Source organism: Anser anser (genome assembly GCF_964211835.1).
Source record: "Anser anser genome assembly, chromosome: 1".
Classification (NCBI taxonomy): Eukaryota; Metazoa; Chordata; class Aves; order Anseriformes; family Anatidae; genus Anser; species Anser anser.
In genome coordinates, this window is record NC_139720.1 from 58,106,762 (window position 1) to 58,125,833 (window position 19,072).

The following is a 19,072-nucleotide window of genomic DNA, read 5'->3' on the forward strand; positions in this document are numbered from 1 at the left end:
GGCTTTCCTTTTTCAGTCTCATCCACAACTACAGGTAGAAACTTTTCCCCACTTTTTTTTTTTCTTTTTTCTTTTTTTCCTGCAAAAAGGACAACTGAAATGCAACGCTAACCTCATAATTTCGGGAGCTGCAGCTGTAACAATGAAAGCACCAGCACGTGCACACACATGCTGACTCCATGAGACTGTTGTGCACGCTGCTGTGTCTCCTGGCCCCATTGCAATTAATGGCAGTATCGCTGTCATCCCAGGGCTGTCCTTCTCTGCCTGCTGGGTTCTGCCGCAGGTGAGTTTCAAAGGGATGAATTCCCATCTAATTACAGGAAAAAAAGTCTTTTTTTAAAAAAAAAAAACACCGACACATTGTTCTTACATTTCTCTCAGAATGAACACATATACCACATAAAAACAGAAAGCAAAGCACAGGACTGAACTGACTTCTCCTCCTGGGAGAAGCTTGAAACTCCTTCAATGCTATGTTTATAAATACCATTTTTACTAGTATTTGGTACCTTAGCCATGGAGGACACCATGCCGGATGGATCTTCTTTTCCCTGTGAAAATCTTCTGTTTCCTCCCTTAGGCCAGTAATGTAAATATAAAAATAGATCACTCTGAATCAGTCTGTTTGCAATGATTTGTTTAATGGCTAACCACAGTGTCTTGGGCTACCGATACATAATTTAAATATGTCACACAAATACAACACTTTGTTCTCAATTCATTCCCTGCACATATTCAATAAATTGAGCATGGGAAAATAATAAGGCAAGCAAGGCCCCGGTTATCAGTTCTGACAGGGTTCACAGTCCTTCTGAATAGGTCTTTAAGTCATTTTACCTCGCATTTGAACATGATGCTCCTGACAGGCATGGCTCAAACTGAGCCGACAGAGCTTTAAAATAAATACTGGAAGCTGTTCGCTGAGGCAAGGGCTAGGTCCCAGTGCCCCAGCCTTGACATTCGGCTTGTGGCACCCCCACGTCTTCGTGTGGGGCTGGGTCACAGGCGATGCGGACGTGGGTCCTGCTGGCTCTCTGCACAGAGGTGAGCACCCCCCTTGCCCTCAAGAGGTGCAGAGAAACCCTTAGGGGTGCTGAAAGGGTCCCGAGGTCCTGCAGGACCATTTCTGTGGCACACTGCCCTGCACACTTCCTGTGCCCATGTTAAAGCTCATATTCACGGTTACACTCATTTAGGCTTTACCATTAAATCCATTCCACATTGCAATTAAAAACTGTTCCAACATGTAGCATTAAATGCACCTTTAACATTTAAGGATCCTGTATCTTGCTGCAGGAAGTCAGATCTTCAATGAGATCTCCTCTGCTTTGATTAATAATTGATGACATTTTTGCATAGGAAAGTCAAAAAAAGAGAGACACTCTTTCTATTGATCTGAGAGACTCAAGTAAATGAGACAGATGAACATTTTTGCCTACATCTGTTAACTATTGATATGACTGCAATACTGAACAGAGGCTATTTCATGATATATACAAATTTAAGGCTGGGAACAGAGAGTCTTACACTGCATCATGTTCAACCTCTTTGAAAATTTAATTTGACGTTGAACAGCCGGAGAAGCTGTGTATACAGATAATTCAAGGTTACGCCTAGCTTCCCGGCGAGCTGCAATGTTGTTAACACGCTAGAAGTGGTGGAGATTGTGCAGACACTTAAAAGTCTGAAAGAGATTTGAAGACCTGAGGGTAGATCTTGAGCTGGGGAAGAAATTGCTTATAAAGTGCAGATCATTGGTTTGACCTCTATCATGTACGATGTTTTAAAACAGATATTGGAGGAAATAATAATTAAGATGCAGAAACAAACAGGTGAAATGTCATGTGATTTTAGGAAAGGCAGCTGGCATCAGACTAAACTTGTTTGGGTAAACTCCTTGTCTTGATCAGGGAAAAATGATAGATCTCACCTGCACGGACTTCAGTAGGATTTCACATAGACCCATGTGGGAAGTTATCAGTAAAGCTGGAGAAGCCATCTGTGTCTTTTCTTTTCCTTTTCCCTTTGTTGTTCCTTGAATGCCATTACTCCAGTTCATACCAGCTCAAGATGGATCCTCTCCAGGCTCCAGCAGCTTGCGCTGAGCTTGCTGGTAGAGAGTCTGATCACAATGAAGACCGAGGGTCCTCTCCCAGCAGAAGCTGCTATGGCTTCCCTTGTCTGACATTGGACCAGGGGACCCGAGCGGGACCTGGTGCCCGGCCCCCCAGGGGCACAGCATCACCCTCACGGCCCGGGGAGCTGCTGGGACACTTCCCTGGGTAAGGAGCAGCGCTTTGCTGCACTCAGTCTCCAGGAGAGGCTTCAGAGCCAAGGGAAGCAGATTATAATTAACCAGCAAGGACACATGGGGAGAGTATTTCCGAGCAATGAATATTGAATTGGAAGAGCTGAGAGGCAGTCCATAAAATAAGACTGATGAGTCATTAGCTGCCAGTCTAATGCCTTCCCTGTGCATCAGTATTTCTACCAGAAGCAGGCAAAATTAAAAATATTACTAGGTCAAATTTGTCACCACAAGATTTGAGGGGGGAAAAAAAAAAAGGTAAGACCAGTGGAAGTATTTCCACGAAATCATTTTCTCTTCCCAGCTACATTTAGCTGATGGCAAGTGTTGTTGTTCTCCAAAGTTTCTGGTCCTGGTGCTTCTTCTGGAGCCCCAGCTCCCCTTGCAGGCTGAATGCCCACTGTTTGACAACTGACAATTCAGTGCACATGTGCATTTATAAACATGCCCTCCTAAAAAAAGTGCCACGGCACACAGTTCTCCCTAGCAGGAGTGCAAAAAGAAGCAAGTTTCATGTGCCAGGCATTGGGCGCTGCTGGCATGAGGGAATGCCAATGCCCTCAAGGGGATGAGCACTGACAACCACTCGGACTAGCCAGAACCACCAGCCTCTCTGAGGCTTTTGCTTCTTGTATTTCTATATCATGCCTATACCTACTGCAATTTGTCAATGGTAGAAAGCAAAATAGAAAGCAGGTTTAAATATGTAAAATGAGTTTGGTATATGAAAAGCAGTTCAGGTTGGCACTGTTTAAATTAGAAGCGAATGCATTTGGATAACTTACCTTTACCTTTGACTCCAGCACTGCATGGGCCAGATACTGTGAGAGCAGCTGGGCTGTGCGTTGGTTTCATGGAGCTGGTAAGTCCATTCCTATTGATTTCCCATATGATTATGGCTAAGGATGTCAGACTAGATTCTGTGTCTATGTCTGTACTGGGGCAGGTATATTCTGGGCAAGTTTCACGGCCCTCACCTCCCTGCTAACATAGATATGACTAAAGAGTTAATCCAGTGCCACCACAATCCATGAGCACCGTGCATTGACTTTAGTGCAGACAGGATCAGTCTCTACATCATCTTACTGGCTACAATCTACCTTACAAGATAAAGAGTGAAATAACAACAACAACAAGAAACAGCGTGGAAAGCCCTATCGACTCTGGAGTCATAGGAACAAACCTACGGTGTGAAAAGCCAGCAGGATGCTTTCTGGCTGGGAAGAGCAAAACAAAATTGTTTTTTACTTGGTAAGCAGTAGAAAAGCAGGACTTCACTGTGGTTATGAGATGAACTCTTACAAGCTGAATATACAATCAAATCGATATTTATGGTTTTACATTCATACATGCAATGGGAGAAAACCCTCTGTATTCTACTCATAATTTCTGATGGCGCAACAACAAAGACAGTGAAACAAAAGGAAGAAGAAAAGAGTCATTTATAAACTTGTTGGGTGATAGTGACAGCGGATACCTCGCTTTTATGTAGGAAATACTTCCTCTCAAGTGAGCTTAGCAGAGTAAAATAAGTCATCGTGTAGGTTTGCAAGGCACGTTCATTGAGGCAGCAATTTGCATGAGGTAGTTGAAAAACCTTACAGAGGAAAATCACTTGCTGAGTGTACCCCTACAAATGAAATAGCCTTGGTAGAAGGGGAAGGATTTGTAACAGCTCCGTGTTTAAGCATGTACAGCAGCTCTGTTTGGGTCAATGAGAAGCAAATCTGACCCGAGTCCTGCTCCTTGAGCAGTCCAAGCCCTTCAGCTGACACAGCTTCCAGTGACACCGGGGCTTACCATCCGGAAGGAGGTGAGCTGGGTATCCACAGCAACTTCGCAGAATAGCCAGCAGACCCGAGCATTTCAGAGCAGCTGAAAGCTTGTCTCAAGGAGAAAGTGACACCAGTGATACTATTGCTTGAGTTATTTCCAGGAAAAACTATTTTTTAAAATGCTGATTAGAAGCAGATTTTTGTTCCTAAAACTAGCTCATCCTAGACGTCAGGAAAAAATACACAACTGCCATAGATAGAAAACTCTGACAATAATGTTGCAGAACAAAGAGAGAGCATATGAGCGATTAGACAATCATTATTGGCTTTAGTTCCCGATAAGCGTGGGAGGCAGCAGTAAAACATCTGCCTTGTTCTGCGCTGCGCTGCACAGCATGGAAATGTCTTCAGCAGAACCACCCAAAGATTTGTAATGAGTGGGTGCTCACATACTGCTGTAAAAGAAATACTGAGTGGCAGAAGGGGAAAGACGATTATTTTTTTTAGATCACCCCTGTCCCACACACATTTTTACCTTTTGAATGTGCCGTCCCTTGTCAGGGCTGGTTCAGACAGCCCTTGTTGCATGAAGTTAATTTCCTTAGTCAAGTCCATGCGCAAGGTGGTACATGGCTTTGCAGCCCCCGCCTCAGTTTCATGTATAAGCATGTCTTGAGTTTGTCACACTTCCACACCCCCCTGCAGAACATCTCCAAGCCATCTGTGAGCCCCAGGAGCAAGGATCTCTGCAGTAGGTCCTCCAAGACAAGACACCGGGAACGTTATTGGCCAGAGCAGGCAGAAAGGCGTTACAAGAAGAGCGTGCCCTCTGGAGATCTGCTGTGTGTTGATGGAGACATGAAAAACTATGGATCCTCCAAGATATACACCAGTATTAGGAACTGGGATGACCTTGGGTATTTATTCCCTTTACTTCCAGCCCATTGGTCCCCTAAAGTCCTCCTACTACGTGCCCATTCTCCAGATGATGTCCCTCAGCTTTCCCAAGATGTGACAAAGTTTCTTGGGCCAGTCAGTAGTGGTCAGAAACAAGCTGTTTCAGTGCTGAAATCCACTCAGTTACCATACCTTTAAGGATTGGGGCCATCCACACCTAATGCCTTGGTGTTGCCAGCAGCAGCCCCATCTGAGAAGACCAGGGGTGCAGGGCAGCCTGGAGCATGCTCCCTTCCCCAGCTGCTCTGTCTTTGGGCAGGAGCACAGGAATTTTAGTTTGTGTGTCTCTGTCTCACATCTTGGGAAGATTTCTTCCGTGATATCACTGTGCCACAGAGCCTCATGCTGCAGGAAAAGGGAAGAAAAAAGCAATAGGTGTGACAGGTGTGACCTTCAAAGGACCGAACAGAAAGGAGCAGGTGAATAAAACTCTTTCTTTCCCTTTTCTCGGATAAAGGGAAATAATCTGCTAAGGCATTTATAAGCTGCTGATGGAGATGAAGGGAACACTCTGGCTGTGTGCAGCAGGGGGGACAGCATGCCTGCCCCCTGCCCTGTGGAGCAGCCCTCCCTGCAGATTCACAAATTGCTCTGCTCTCCTCCACCAGCCCGCCCTCCCACTGGAGCGAGGAGTTCAGCCTGGCTTTGAAGGCCGTGACTTGCATCACCTCTGTCCCCGCCACGATGCTCTGGTTACAGGCAAGCAGGAAACACCTTCCCCTTCTCTAGGCTGCGTGTGAGGCAGGTAGCTCCTTGCCAGTGAACCAAAGGAGTGTGGATCTGCTCTGCGGGGACACTGAGGGAGCGCAGGCGCTGGCTTCACCTTGAGGAACCGACGTTTCCCTCCATGGGGAAAAGGAAGGGGCACTGTGCTGGGGGATGCTGCAGCGGTGATCCACAAAAACCTCTCAGTTGCTGGAGGAGTCTGAGTGAAGAGATCAGGCTGGTTTCACTGCGGGGTCCTGGGTCGCCCTGGGGAGTCGGCAGCGGCCTCCAGCAGCGAGTTATCGAACAATCGCTGCCGCTTTCTTCAGAGGCTGGGGGGAAAAAAAGGCCTTTGAGTGAAGAGTTAATTACAGGGATTGTGTTCCATTTCCTACAATTGAGGGAACCCATCTGTAGGGATTTTAATTAATGGAGATCTTATGGAGAGCTTCAGTTTGGCTGGAGGGTCTTATTGGGTGTACTGTCTCCTCCTTTAGCTGTGCAGTCATTAGCATTTGCCATTAAAGACAGCGTTAGATGGCAATAAATGAGGGATGGACAATACAATGGCTGTCATACAGAGCAGATGTGTGCATTTGCCTCTTCCTACTCCCACCATCTTTCCCAAATTAATACAACTGCTGGCTACAAAAGTCTTTTCTTAAAAAAAAAATAAATAAAAAATGGACATTACAATTCATGCACATGAAGCCATTTTAAAAGAATGAAACGAAGACATTTCACCCTGTATAATATATGAAATATAAACAGATGTGGGCTGGATATTAACAAGAACGATCTAAATAGGCCCCTTTTCCATCTAAAGCTTTTTGTTTCATTCCATTGTTTTTCTGTGTGTCACAATTGAAACCTGCCAACATTACTGTTGATCCCTCTGGTTTTTTTTCCAGCTCCCTTTAGACAGAAGCCCTCTTTGGGGTAGGTTATTTTTTCCCTCAGTTTGACCTACTGAGTTTCTCCAAAAATTACCTCAAAGAACTAAAAAAAAAAAAAAAAAAGAAAAAAGTAGTTTAAATCACCCATGTCGTGCCTGGTACGTGCTTAAGATGCCCCAAAGCATTGAGTTTGTGCAGCCACGAGGACTGCATAGCATAGCCAAAAGCCCAAATCACTGGGCATCTTCTCCTGCCTCCCTGGGGCTTTGGATGGGAGCTGTATGTGTCCTTCGCTCCCAGACTGGGGGCACAGGTGCTCCCGGCCTTCCCTGCCTGCAGCACAAATCATAGAATCATAGAATATCCCGAGTTGGAAGGGACCCACAATGATCATCAAGTCCAACTCCTGGCACCACACAGGTCTGCCCAAAAGTTCAGACCATGTGACTAAGTGCACAGTCCAATCGCTTCTTAAATTCAGACAGGCTTGGTGCAGTGACTGCTTCACTGGGGAGCCTGTTCCAGTGTGCAGCCACCCTCTCGGTGAAGAACCTCTTCCTGATGTCCAGCCTAAACTTCCCCTGCCTCAGCTTGACACCATTCCCTCGGGTCCTATCACTGGTGACTAAGGAGAACAGATCGGCACCTGCCCCTCCACTCCCCCTCATGAGGAAGCTGCAGACCGCGATGAGGTCCCCCCTCAGCCTCCTCTTCTCCAGGCTGAACAGGCCCAGGGACCTCAGCCGCTCCTCATACATCTTCCCCTCTAGGCCCTTCACCATCTTCGTCGCCCTCCTCTGGACACTCTCCAACAGTTTCATGTCCTTCTTGTACTGTAGTGCCCAGAACTGCACACAGTACTCGAGGTGAGGCCGCACCAGCGCAGAGCAGAGCGGGACAATCCCTTCCCTCCACAGACTAGCAATGCCGTGCCTGATGCACCCCAGGGTACGGTTGGCCCTCCTGGCTGCCAGGGCACACTGCTGGCTCATATTCAGCTTGCTGTCAGCCACAACCCCCAGATCCCTCTCCGCGGGGCTGCTCTCCAGCGTCTCATCGCCCAGTCTGTATGTATAGCCAGGGTTGCCCCGTCCCAGGTGCGGGACCCGGCACTTGCTTTTGTCAAACTTCATGTGGTTGTTGTTCGCTCAGCTCTCCAATCTGTCCAGATCTCTCTGCAAGGCCTTTCCACCCTCGTCCAAGTCCACAACTCCTCCAAGTTTGGTGTCATCGGCAAATTTGCTCAAAACACCTTCTAGTCCTACATCCAAATCATTTATAAAAACATTGATAAAAACATTGATAAAAAGCACTAACACAAGCACAGGCCGACTCACAGGGCTGTGCCAGGCCAAGCGGGCAGGGCTGACTGCAGGAGGCCTTCAGGTCTGCTTCCAGATAAACCCTGCGAGACCTTCAGATGCAGTGAGGGTCTGGGAGTGAAGCCACTGGAAAGCAGCCCAGTCAGCAGCTCTGCAGTCCCTGGGCTCTGCCTATTTAATGCCACGACATGTTTGCCTGTACTGCTGTCTGATCTAGGTGCCTCTCCTGGGCCTGGGCCTCAGCCGTATGGGTGAGGCCACTCTCGTGGGCTGAGTCCCGGAGCTGACCCACGCACTGTAAGCTGAAGGCAGCTGCACAGACCTCTATGGGGCACGAGATGATCCCAAGGATACAGCCAGAGTAGTGTCTTATACTACACCTGCAGAGGTGCTTTGAATATCCTGCTGCCTGGATTTCACTTCGGTTCCTTCTATTATTATTTTTTTCCAGTTTGCAGAAACCATTTTTCATTCACTGTCTTTAACGAGACATTCAGCTCCACAACAATATCCACCTCATCAATCTTTGCCCTTCAAGAGCACTAGTGCTTTCATTAATGTTCTATCCCCTATATTATATAAAAGGCTGTACACATACACACACATGCACATATATAATAGGTGTATGCAGTAGGTTCCTTTCCTTTTGTCTTTTTGTTCTTTGCTGTGTTTACATCAAGTTTGTAACATTCTTGCAATTACACAACTGTTAGTCACGTTATTGATTTATTGGGCCCTGAATGATCTGTCTTCCTCTGTAGCAGCTACTTGAATTTTCCTGGTTGCTCTTAACACTCTCCTACATTTCTCTCAGGAAGAATATTAACCAGCTTTCCTGTCGTGTCCTTTCTCCTGCTTGTTAGTTCTCCGATGGGACCTACCCACCCATACATAGTTTTCTGGTGTGATACGCTCTGCAGCAGTGAAGTATATTTATCTCGACCTTTGGGGAGTCAATCTGAGTCAAAGCTGAATTCTAACTAATCTCAGATTACCATTTAGAAGATTTTGCAATGACTGCCCTCCTAACTAGGCCCACTGTGTTACCCCGAGCCCCATCAAACAGCTCTGCTTCCTCTCGTTTGTGCTCAGTCTGCTCCCAGTGCAATCATTCCCAAATTTCCAAAGTCAAAAGCTTTACATACTGCCTATTCTCTGTCTCAGTGCCTGGAACAAGCCACAGTTGCCTTTACTACTCAGTCAAGTATTGCTGAAAATGCAGTAGATAGACAATATGCTATGCAGAACAGCAAGCCTTTGGGGGTTTCAGGCATTGAGTAATGCAGCTTCTCCTGTGGGAGTGGTGCAGAAAAACAAACCAGCTGTCTGGATTGAAATCACGAGCAATTAACAGCAGTTTCAATTACCCAGAGCAGAACTTTATAAATATTTGCAAATTACACCCTACCTATTTTCACACGAACAGTGGCAACCCTTGAGAGTGCTCTCCCCAGATCAGAGGGATGTTGGCAGAGGGAATTCTGAAGGTCAAGAATTCAGGAGATATTTCAAAATCCTCTTCTTAATTAGAAGAAGCAAAGCCTCCTCTGCTGTGCATAGACGGGCACAAGAGCTACAGATAGAAATTAAAGAGGGTCATCAGAGAGAAACTCTGCCAGAGCGTTCGCGTCGCAACACATACCATGAAAGAAATCCCAACAGGAAGAGATTCCACCCCTGCCCAGCCTTCAGTATCCAGTGGGGACACCACAATTGCACTTATAATCAGAGTAAAAAGGACCCATTCATATATACTTGTCTTGTGAGAAGAGACTGTTTTGGAAATGAGTGCCTTTGTATACAAGGAAGATTTCTTTGGGCTGGGGGCATCTCATTTTCCTTGCTGGGGCCGAAAGAAACCTAAGGATCATAATTGCTGCCATGCTAAAACGCATCAAGTCATGATAGCTGTAGAGACAGCAACCCACCCCAGATAATCTGATAAAAATAGCTAAGATACATTGGGAATGGAATCCATCACCACCTCGGTGAAGCCGCAGGAATGTCTTTCCATTGTAAATGTGCTCCATACAACAATGCCAGCTCTCACAGGAGCGATAGTAAACCATAAATCATGCTAACTAGTAACAGAACCCACCAAACAATGCAAAATGCCTATAAATTGAGGCTTGACTCTACATTCAGAGAGCTGTGTCTAAACTTGGAGCATTTGGGAGGGTGGCTGGAGGCAAGAGCCAAGTCTCTGCTCAGATCCTGGGAGGAGGACTTAAAGCTGGGACACCACCTATCAGGTGAGCTCTGAAACTAATGACACATTGCATTTTGTTGCTAGCTCATTTTGGTGACATTATACACTCTCAGCATGTCTAAAAACTGATGCCCAGGTAAAGGAAGTACTAGTTTGCATTTGGGCACGAGTTATGGATCCATGGTACCTGTATGATCATATGCTTCTCTTTGAAATGCAGTAACATATACCCAGGCACTTCAGAATATCTCAATCACCCTATATGCCTAAGTGCTCTGTGGATGGTATACTAAATGCTTGCTTTCAGCAGACAATGAAGAAATAAGGTGTTGCTCCCTGTGTGTAAAGATGGCAGGCTCAGGTTCAGTGGAAGAAAGCCTTCATTCGTAATGAAGGCCTGATTTCCACAGGAAGCTAACCAAAGTCAGCTCTTCCGTCAGTGCCCATGCGAATCCACACTGAAATCAGACTCTGATGAGGAGGAATTTGGTCAAACCTGAGAGTCTGACTACATTTTGCTGTCATTAATTATTTAGAGACTGTCTAAAACTGGATTTAGATCCTGAAATTGGATTTGAAAGTCTTGGCACATGAAACATCTCCCATGGCTTCATTTTTGTCACAAATTTCCACATATGTTAACGAGAGCAGAAAGAGGAGAGTGACTTCTTTTACAACATGCTCTGATTGCCTACTGATTCAAAGGAACATGCACGCACCTCCTAAAAATCAACCCAGAATTTTCTGCTGGTGGTGGTAAAATGCAAATTAAATAAGGGTTCATTGAGCAGTACTGTTGTGGTTTCAAAACTGCATTACTCTTTATCTGGATTCACAAATGCACATTTGATTAGGACTACAAGCACAAGACAAAATGCCTCACAGTGCAAATGCTACCCAAGTTGTAAAGATAACATTTCAATAATTCTTTTTTCCATCTACAGACATCATTACTTCAAATAGTGTTTTACGGTATGGAGCATAAAACTGTAGTAAATCTTTCAGATACTACCTACAAACATACATCAAGGCAATTTTTCCTTTACCACTTGTGAGTGGATTTTTTTTATGTGGCTCCTCAACACTTCAGCACTTAAAACAGAGAATAAAGCAGGGCTTTCCAAAGTGTGACTGCTTACAGGCTCTGAATCTTGTAGGAGCCCACAAAGAGCCTTGCTAATGGCAGCTGCCCCTGGAGCACCAGCTCAGTGAGTTAAGCAACGGACCGGAGCTCACCTGGCTGCGGTGCGGACCAAGGCTGGGCCTGCCAGGCCTCCTGCCCTGCTACAAACTGTGTCACCTGCTCATGAGGTCTGTAACACGGCTCCTCAGACTGAAGTTTTCGCCTGGAGCTGCACTGGATGACGTAAAAGCCTGACCTTGCCAAAACCCTCGATGCCACCTAGCTCCACAGCCTCAGTGAGCACCCAAAACAACCACTGCCTCCTCCCAGCTCATTCAGCTTCACCATGCATGCAGCACAAAGAAAATATAAGTAAATAAAAAATCTTTTTGGAGCTTGAGATGCTCAGGAAGAAGTCTAGCAACAAAAGCCATGGCACAGGAGGGGTCCTCTCCTCATTAAGTACTCTAATCAGTAACAGCGTTTAATGCCACTGATAAAATTGAGGCTTGACTGCAGTAAGAACCAGAAAACACACACGTGGAAATACTTTGTAATAGGTGGTCCATGTTCTTAAGCACTCAGCCAGGCTTTGCTGAGCTGACCAAGAGTGGAGAGGGGACAGCAAAGCAGCCGGCATGGCAGCGGCCCCACAAAAGGAAGGGTCGGGTGCCCCCATACCCCCCTGAGGGGCTGACTGCAAGGCTGGGACTACAACCAACAAAATCCCCAGGCACCAAAAAGAAAACCAAAGCAGCATGCATTGTAAATGCTTCAGAAAATCATAACACTGCGTAATACCCAAATTACCTGCAAAGGATCATTTCTTCGCCTTCCAGCCCCCTCAGAAAAGGCCTGTGTTACAAAGGGAATAATTACCAGGTTACTCAAGACACAAGGATGCTAATTTACCCATTTACCCTTATTTGCTAATGCACTTCCCTTATCAGAGTCTTTGCTTCTCTTCTTCAGCTGGCTGTTTTCCTTACATCATCCCTTCTTCCTCCTCTAAGGTTTCTGTAAAACCTTTCCTAACTTTTTATCATTTTTCTTCCCTGCATCCACCAGGCTCCCTTGAAGCCCCCTGCCCCCACAGCAGTCACCCCAAGGTCTGAACGCAACATGAATCGTGTTTGCTGGGGCAAGCCTCTCCTCAAAGCAGCACTCTGTTTGCATCTACCATCAGGTAGAGAAGGCTTTCCTAAGGTAGAAATACTGCTAGTTCAGACGGGGTAAAAGGCACTTGAGAAACACGTATAACACAGGTAATTAAAGACCTTGCAGTGGCCACATGGTCTGAAGCTTTAGAAAGCAAAACAGACCTCAAGAAAATCCTCCTTCTCTGTAATTGCTGAGAGACTATAAATTGCTCTCGTATTAAATATTTATGGGCTCGCTTGCTGGCTACTCCCAGTCAGAATAACCGCAGTTAACAGGATTATCGTCTTGTGCTAGATTTAATTACCAGAGATAAGAAAATCAGAGAAAAGTATAACTTACCTGCATTTGGTGCCCAAGCTGCCACTAACTCAAGGTCCTCAGCAGTGATTCTGCACATTGGCTGCACCTAAGTGTTTTGCAGCTCTTTTGTAGGAGTTTCAGATTGTGACATTTGCACTAAGACCTGTTGCAAATAAAACAATGTCAGTCTGAGGAGAGATGCTCCTTTTTTGTATCTGTACCATCTTCTTTTCTGCATTTCCCATCTATCTGTACTGCCTGAGATTTTGTAAAAATTATTGAAATGAACTCCTTGCATTTTTAAATTTAATGTTGAATTAAATTTGCATTTGAAGTGCAGACAATTGCACTTCAGGAGCTTAGATCACTTGAACATTATCTCTTATGTCTGGCAATGGTGGCATAATTAAAATTATCTGTCTGCTAGAAGTTTCTCCTCTAACCAGCATTTTTTTCACCGTGTTTGAATTTTTTTACTTTCTGGGAAACAAATTGCAGTAAACCATCAAGCTGAAAGCTAAGGCAACGTATAAAGGGTGAGAATCTTGTCTGCTTGGTCTTTTAAGGAAGAAAAGGAAATTGCACAAGCAAGAAAAAGAAGGTTCTTTCTCTCTGGCTTATTTCAATCTAACCTAACCCCAATCAAAACAGAACAACACGGCTATGCTAGCAAGAGTTTGCGCACAAGCCCCCAGGAATGGGCACTTACCTAAGGCTGTGTAGCAGGACCGCATTCGGGCAGAGGCAGGGACCGACATCTCAGGGGTCCCAGCTCCACGCTTTGGTCCCAAGGAACAGAGACAACCTGGGGAGCGTTTCAGGTAGCTAAAAGCTTGACTACGTTTTCAAAAGCCAGTTTTTAAAGTAATCTTTAGGTAAAGTGTATTTAAGAAGAGAATATGTGTTGACTCAGTAAAGCAAACATGGCAGCTCTTCCAAAAAGCAACTTCAAAAGCAGCGATTTGGTTTCTGATTTCTGACTCAGTGGCCATCACCGCTGCTCTACAGAACTGTGCCATTTCTACGTATTTCACCTTCCCCTGCTGCTAGCAGAATGTACTGGATGACCGAGAACCTCCTTTTCCTTCTCAAAACCAAAGTTTGTGCTCAAAGGCAATCTCCAATTACCGTAAGAATTTAATGCTGCACGCTCTTCCCCTGCAGGCTGTACACAGCTGCTGCTCCCCCCAGGCGATGCCGAGAGCTTCGTGCCAGAGGTCCAAGCGCACCACTCGCCAAAGCCCATCGCCATCCTTGCTCACAAAATCCTTCCTCTGCCGTGGAAGGCCTTGCGAGCTGCAGGGCCCCGTGCCAATGCAGCTCCCAGAGCACCATCTACAGCTCAGCGGAGTGAAAGCAGGCGGAAAGGAGGCGAGCTTGTGACAGCCGTGTGATGCCAGGAGCTCGCCGGAGGCAGCCGCGCTTCATGGCCCTCTGCAAAGAGAGCACCCGTGATTTCCAGAAGCCTTTTGTACTTCTTTAGCTTTTAACACAGTAAATGATGTATTTTCCCTTTCATCTCATACTCAGAAAAATTACTTTGTTCCGAATTTAAAGTTTCAGCAAATAAAAACAACTTCAAGCGCATACATGGCACGCAACATTTTAATTTGCCATAAAGTTAAAAACTATCATCTTAAATTAACACAGTTCAGAGAATGTAATAAGTAGGTGATGACAAGAGTTTTGCATAGAACACACATCAAGAACTTGAAGGGTTTTTGTTTTGTTCTGCATCACTTTCTGTAGTTCAAGCTATGCACACCCCACACCACAGCCTTCAATGCGCTCGCAGCGGCTGCAGCAAACCTGGCCGTGATGGAAGTCTGGCTTCAAACCACGACCCCAGGAGATGTGAGGGTACCTGACTTCATCACAAAGTGTCCTTTTCTGACAAGGTGCGGAGATGGTAAATGTCTCACTGTTTTTATGAGAAATCCTGTCTGCATGGCAGGAGCTAAGTTACAGGAAGGCTCATGTAAATGCCAATTTTCAACAAAAACCAGTCAACTGTACCAGTAAGCCCAGCAAAGAATTCATTTCTGATTTTTGACAGGTCTTTCTCCTCAACCTAATCTAGCCAAAGATCCCCCTTTTAGGGCCATCCACAGTTTGCTCTGAATTTAACTGTTTTCATTCCCCTCCTTTTACAAGCCTCTGCAAGCAGCTAGCACCGGCACTATGAGATGGCCAACCGAAGACCTCTGAAAACACTCAGTTCCTGAAGGCCTGAAGATGCTTACACTGAAGTTTATCTTTTGTCATATATCAGATACAGTCATCCTTTCCTGCGGTTTGGTTTCCAAGAAGCCTTGGTCTGGAACTCTCCCCTATCCCCTACCAATTCAGGGTAGAGGTGGCTACATCTCTCTAGAACAGGCCTTTGAGGAACACTTGAAGCTCCATTTCTGTACTGTAAATTTGATTTAAAAAAAAAAGCAGCAGTATCGTGGCCCTGTTCTTATTAACCCACACTGGATTAGTAACACATAGCAACCTCCTGAAAAATCACAAAGGGGCAGGAGGAGAATGTGACAAACATCTTCACCGCAAGTCTTCCTTTGCTAATCTAAGGACTTGCCTGCACCAAGAAGAATCCTCCTTCTAGCATTTAAGGAGGGGGAAAATTAACTTACCACATGAATCAACTCCCTGGGAAATCTTTTTACGTATTCAACTTCCAGACTATTCAGGGGAAAGGTGATATTGGAGTGTACTTTCTTACCTTGATTAAGTTTCTTTGTGGGATATTCTTAGGCCATATATTCAGAAGTGCTAGGTGGAATATTTCATTTAAATGGCATTTCTTTCCAGTAGAAGCTAACAGAAAAAAAAAATCAATAGAATCTTGTCTGACAGAATAAGTCATTTCCTAGAACATACTTTTAGGACTACTGTAGTCTTTTTTTCTTTTTTCCTCTCCAGACTACTTAAGCAAACAGAAGAATTGTTTATTTTACTGGTTACTTGTGTCACTAAGAAACCTCTCCACTCTACTTGGACTGAACTGTGGAAAATACTTAGCATCTGTTTCTCCATTCTCAGTGTTAAGATTTTTCCTTGAAGATTAGTCAAAGATTCTCTGCCTCAAAACAAAAAGCATGCCTGTATTTTTCAGTAGTACTTTTGATTTTGCTATCTTTTCCAAATCAGTATGCAAGGATATTTACATTAACATATTTTGAAAATAGCAATCTAATTTTGTAATTACAGATCTAATTATCATCTAAAAATCAAGGAATAGCCAGAATCAGGGCAGCTTATTCTGCACCAAACACAGTGCTGAATATGTTGTCAGCCCATGAGTCTGATCTGAATTATCTCCAAACCAACACACAAAAGTACCCTGTTACTGGAAATCAATCATTTGATACTAAGAACAGATAATTAACTCCTCCCACATAAAAATTAATTGCAGCATCCACTCAAATAGAGAACTGTCTGACTTTTGTGTTAAAATGTAGTAACTCAGACTGCTTCTTTGGAGATCTTAATGGCCTAATAAAACATTTAGATACAGCTTCTCTAAACATTTCGGAGAGATGCAGAGTATTGACTGAGCAGCTAATAAACCTGATGCAGTTTTACAAATCCACATCCTCAAAGAACAGCAAATTAGCTGTAGTGCAGGAAAGACAGCCAGGCTATCAAGCAAATTCCATTCATAGCACAAAAAAATGCAAAGCTGGACTGTGAAGAAACACCTAATAATTTAATGGTGAAAAACGTCTGATGTTCAGAATACATATACACAATTTCAATAAAGGCCCATATAATTTTAATAGTGTTTTGCTTCAATGGCATGAAAGTGAAAGTTAATACAGTTCACTGTTTGTGGCTTCCAGATTAAGTCTAGAAATTACACTTCCCTCCTTTTTCCCCATTTTGCTTGGAAATACGTACCTGAACAACAGCATACACAAAGACATATGTATCCATATATACTTTTTTTTTATTAACAATGTATGTCATTACTGAACAAGGCAACTGAGAAATACAAGGACTGGACATATACATGAAAATTTTACAATTTGACAAAAAATTGGCATATGACTTATATACAGATGCAATTAATGAAGGTTACAATTCTACTGTATTTGATTAAACACAGTCCTAAGCACTTACATTATGAAAATTTGAAGTTGATCATACAGACATCAAATTCTGGAATCTAAAAATAATAGCAGTTTAAAAACTTCAAAGCTTTCTATGTCCATCCATCTTACAGAACATCACTACAGCTCTTCCTACTACCATATACATGAAAGATTATCAAAAATATATTGATGGGTCTATCACTAATCATGAATGTTTGTATTTACATTAAGTTAGCAAATACTTCACCAAATACTTTATATACAAAACTCAATTTGTCCTTTGTGAAAGAGTCATTAAAAAGTTAAAAACCATAGAAATGCCAGTTAGAAACAATGCATTCCAAAAATTGAACTTGTTTACAACAACTGAGAACAATTTAAAATAACTTATGAAAAAGTATGTTATTTTAGTACAAGTACTCCCACAACTCTTTAGTTCCAATACAGAGTAGCAGAAACTTCATCCTGGGTGTTGAGTAGTATCTTCTCTTCTGATAATGCTGCAAGAAAAAAAAATCTTAAGCACTTTGTCATGCAGGCTTTGAAAAAAGGCAGAAATAATTCAAGGAAAAGAACTCTTCCCCCCTTCTCAGTGCAGTAAGCCTTGTCCCATTCATACTGGCTCAAATACTCCGAGTTCTCATTCCTTACTCCTTAGAGACCAAAAGGGGAAGGGGGAGAGGGACAAGAAAAAAAGAAACCCACAGCCTCCGTAGCTTAACACTACTCAGAATGTGCACATCCTTTTGCCAGCAGTGTTTTTGAATATGTTCTTGGCTGATTTTTACATTTGACTGTCATGCTCTCGCAGCACACTTTGAACACCCCTAACAAAAATCAGTCTTCTCTGCCAAACTAGGAACCCCTCCAACCTGTCTCTCAATTGAAAAAGAGCTCAGACAGGAACCAGACGTTCACTCTGCAGGCAATTCTTCTACACAGACACGAGCACCTAAGGAATTCTGGAATACAAAACATGGATGCTGAATGAATCTACACATACTAAGGATCAGACATCTACTGAAACGTGGACTCCTGTAATTGCATTCCACTCAGGCACACTGGAGTACCAAAATACAATTTGAGAACAGAGAAGCACGGTTTACAGCACTCCATGTTTGCGAGAAAAGATCCAACAGTTTCTGGGGTCTCAGCTCACTTCTAGAAACAAGCAACAGGCATTATGGAAACAGTGATTCTCCACTGAATTGAATCAGTGCAATACAATTGCTCATAATGCACTGCAATGACTTTGTCAAAGTGCTGACACCACATAACAAGCAAAATTAGATCTTGCTGTCAAAACCAAATGAAGTAGATTGAATTTCCCTTTTTATCTCTAGAGATGCTGAATGCATTTTCTATACTTGCTGCATGGAATCCCTACCTACCAATTTCACCAGTGCCTCACATACTATTTTTCTTCCTTATCCTTCAAACTCCGTAATGACCAACTCTTAAATCTCTTTTATGAAAGAAAAGGATGGAATGGCATGTCAATCACCTTTAATCTAGACAGCCACGCTCTCACTGTTGAATCTTGTCCCCTCTTCTTTCAGACAAACCTCCATTCTTTGACTTTCCTCAGAAGTCATTACTCTAACGTCTTGCAGGTCATCTTCCTCATTTCTTTCAACTCATGCTCACTAGGAGAAGGGGTATAACATTTTTGGTCTGCTTTTCTTTCTCTGTACTGTTCCTAAGTATCTTTATCCAAAACACAAAATCCAGTTAACTTCTCTGTTGATGACTACACACAAATCAAACTCCTTGCACAATTTCTGCTTCTTTCTACACATTTTCACGCCTGTTCACATATATCCAGGAACACATCCTTCTCCAGATTCAAATACTTTTCACCACAGCTTTCTTGACAAACTTTGTCAATCTGAGCAACCTGCTCAGGTTACAGACTAATGACAAATGCTCGAGTCTTCAAATCATTCTTCTCTCGAGATCTTTGCATCCAATAACTACAGCAGCATTTTGCACTCTTTTATTGTCTCTCTCAAAAACATGTTCTCCTTACTCCATTTGTATGTCTAAAACTCATCCAAGCTCTGAGACTATCCTTTTAGGCTGTGTTAGTCTTCTGATTCAGGTCACTGTACACTCACACAAACAGTGCTGCTGACATAATTTGAGGCAAGATGCAGGAGCAGAGAGTAACTGAAGCTACATAAGCAGCTCTGCTAATGCGTAGGAAGCCACAGTTT

The 19,072-nt window shown here is 43.8% G+C and overlaps 1 protein-coding gene and 1 long non-coding RNA gene across 5 annotated transcripts in view; both read right to left on the reverse strand.

Annotated features, from left to right (window-relative positions):
- LOC310894431 overlaps nt 1-12,788 on the reverse strand; it is a 38,387-nt gene extending 25,599 nt beyond the window's left edge. The window contains exons 1-4 of the long non-coding RNA XR_014579901.1: nt 12,109-12,788; nt 9,375-9,539; nt 5,867-6,080; nt 113-5,388 (exon numbers count right to left, since the gene is read on the reverse strand). This is a non-coding gene — a long non-coding RNA (uncharacterized lncRNA). The remainder of the gene's footprint in view (nt 1-112; nt 5,389-5,866; nt 6,081-9,374; nt 9,540-12,108) is intronic.
- A 3,903-nt stretch (nt 12,789-16,691) lies between these two features.
- Nucleotides 16,692-19,072, reverse strand: part of CRY1 (cryptochrome circadian regulator 1) — a 40,682-nt gene continuing 38,301 nt past the window's right edge. Inside the window, exons 14-16 of one of the 4 annotated variants that reach the window (XR_014579891.1) lie at nt 18,361-18,502; nt 17,729-17,818; nt 16,692-17,356 (exon numbers count right to left, since the gene is read on the reverse strand). The gene's annotated coding sequence lies outside the window, so the exon portion shown is untranslated. The remainder of the gene's footprint in view (nt 17,357-17,728; nt 17,819-18,360; nt 18,503-19,072) is intronic. The other 3 variants (XR_014579889.1, XR_014579890.1, XM_083824492.1) reach the window with 3 other exon arrangements.